Source organism: Pinus tabuliformis, chromosome 7 (assembly GCF_031772625.1).
Source record: "Pinus tabuliformis cultivar Carrire ecotype Pingquan chromosome 7, CPIR1, whole genome shotgun sequence".
Taxonomy (NCBI): domain Eukaryota; kingdom Viridiplantae; phylum Streptophyta; class Pinopsida; order Pinales; family Pinaceae; genus Pinus; species Pinus tabuliformis.
In genome coordinates this window covers 586,577,944-586,580,443 of record NC_142293.1, presented here as the reverse complement: position 1 = coordinate 586,580,443, position 2,500 = coordinate 586,577,944, and the positions used below count along the sequence as shown (strand labels likewise).

General features: G+C 55.4%; 1 non-coding gene and 1 pseudogene across 1 annotated transcript; both read right to left on the bottom strand.

The window, feature by feature from the left end:
* The window catches only part of LOC149248800 (25S ribosomal RNA), a 5,503-nt pseudogene extending 4,692 nt beyond the window's left edge, over positions 1-811 (bottom strand).
* A 247-nt stretch (positions 812-1,058) lies between these two features.
* LOC149248799 (5.8S ribosomal RNA) lies at positions 1,059-1,212 on the bottom strand. Its single transcript, XR_016268033.1, has one exon. It is a non-coding gene; the product is annotated as a 5.8S ribosomal RNA (ribosomal RNA).
* Positions 1,213-2,500: the final 1,288 nt, after the last annotated feature.

Here is a 2,500-nt window from a genome sequence, read left to right as displayed (position 1 = left end):
ACAGGTGTGCTCGCACTCGAACCCTTCGCATAAGCTCAAGGTCGGTCGACGATGCACCCCCCCAGAGAGGGGATCTCGCCCGTCAGCTTCCTTGCACCTCGCAGGTTTTCAAACCCGCCGACTCGCACACATGTTAGACTCCTTGGTCCGTGTTTCAAGACGGGTCGAATGGAAAGCCCGCCAACCAACACCACGAGCGCGCAGGTGCACACGGCCCGCCACAAGGGCGCACGCTTCATTCCTCGACCACCGCAGCGGCAAACCGACAGGCAGTAATCCACCCGCGCTTGTGACGATGTAGCAGCCCGTGTTGGTTTGCACCTCAAGTCGAGCGGCGGACCAGCCTGAGCCGTTCCACATCCGACCGAGACGCATCGATAGCCTCCATCCGCTTCCCTCCCGACAATTTCAAGCACTCTTTAACTCTCTTTTCAAAGTCCTTTTCATCTTTCCCTCACGGTACTTTTTCGCTATCGGTCTCTCGCCCGTATTTAGCCTTGGACGGAATTTACCACCCAATTAGGGTTGCATTCCCAAACAACCCGACTCGCCGACAACGCCTCGTGATGCGGCAGGGTCCCGGGCCGACGGGGCTGTCACCCTCTCAGGCGCCCCCTTCCAAGGGACTTGGCCCAGGTCCGCCGCTGAGGACGCTTCTACAGACTACAATTCAGGTGGCGCCGCCGCCCGATTTTCATGCTGGGCTCTTCCCGGTTCGCTCGCCGCTACTAGGGGAATCCTTGTAAGTTTCTTTTCCTCCGCTTAATTATATGCTTAAACTCAGCGGGTGTTCTCGCCTGAGCTGAGGTCGCAAAGTTGGAGCTAAATCCACCCTACCCCATGGGAGGACAAGAGAGAGCAAAGCAAGTTCGAGCGATGCCACACAAAGCCCGCATCGGCTAACACCGACTGCCGGTCCAAGGGGACAAGATCACCGCTCGCCGACGCACGCCACGAAACATCGCTTGAGGTATTTCAGCGGACCGCACCGCACGGGGCACGGACGACCAGCTCCGCTACTCCCTAGCATATTACAGGGAGCGCGTTTGAATGGGATGCGACGCCCGGACAGACGTGCCCTCGACCGAGGCCTCGGGCGCAAATTGCGTTCAAAAACTCGATGATTCACGGATTTCTACAATTCACACTAAGTATCGCTTTTCGCTACGTTCTTCATCGTAACAAGAGCCAAGATATCCGTTGCCGAGAGTCGTTTCCACGTATTACCGAAAAATCGGCCACAAAACTGAATAGGGGCACCCCCCACAACAAATGTAAGGCCAAGGGGCAAAAGGAGGAAAAACGCATGAGAGAAAGAGAAACAAAGGTGTCTAACCCCCTCACGGGGGGAGGCTCGAACAGAGGACAATCTCCCCCCAGCTCCACGCCCTCGTAAAAAGGGGGCAAATGCGTGGGACAGCTATCGAGAAGGACTAAGGTGGCCACCCCGAGAGCTCGCACTGCTTTTAGCCCTTCCCCGACACCAGCCCACAACAATTCCCCCTTTTCTCCGTAGAGCTAGGGACCAAAAGGAAGAGAACAGGGTAGAAAACAAAGCACAAACAAATCACAAGCCTCCCAAGCCCCGTGCCTTCGGCAAAAGGGGGGAATTGAAGGGGACGACGATCGAGAAGGACGAGGGTGGCCACCCTGGGAGCTCGCACTGCGTTTCGTCCTTCCGGAACACCAATCCACAACAATCCCACCTTTTCTCCGTAAAGCTAGGGGCCACGAGGAAGAAGGGAAGAAAACAATAAGAGAAAAAGGGATATATCAACCGTGGCTACCGGCTCACAAGGGGAGGAGGCTTCAAACAGAGAACAAGCTTCCCCAACACCGTGACTTCGCAAAAAGGGGGGAACTGCAGGGGACGACGATCGAGAAGGACTAGGGTGGCCACCCTGGGAACTCTCACTGCTTTTCGTCCTTCCCGAACACCAATCCACAACAATCCCACATTTTCTCCGTAAAGTTAGGGGCCGAAAGAAGGGAAGAAAACAACATGAAAGAAAGAGAGATATCAAACGCGTCCACCGGCTCACGGGGGGAGGCTCAAACAGGGAACAAGCTTCCCCACCCCCGTGCCTTCGCAAAAAGGTGGGGAACTGCAGGGGACGGCGATCGAGAAGGACTAGGGTGGCCACCCTCGGAACTCGCACTGCTTTTCGTCCTTCCTGAACACCAATCCACAACAATCCCACCTTTTCTCCATAAAGCCAAGGGGCCAAAAGCAAGAAGGGAAGAAAACAACAGGAAAGCAAGAGATATCAAACGTGGCTACTGGCTCACAAGGGGAGGCTCAAACAGAGAACAAGCTTCCCAAACCCTGCGCCTTCGGAAAAAGGGGGGAACTGCAGGGGATGGCGATCGAGAAGGACTAGGGTGGCCACCCTCAGAACTCACACTACTTTTCGTCCTTCCCGAACACCAATCCACAACAATCCCACCTCTCCTCCGTAAAGCTAGGGGCAAAAGGAAGAAGGGAAGAAAACAACACCAA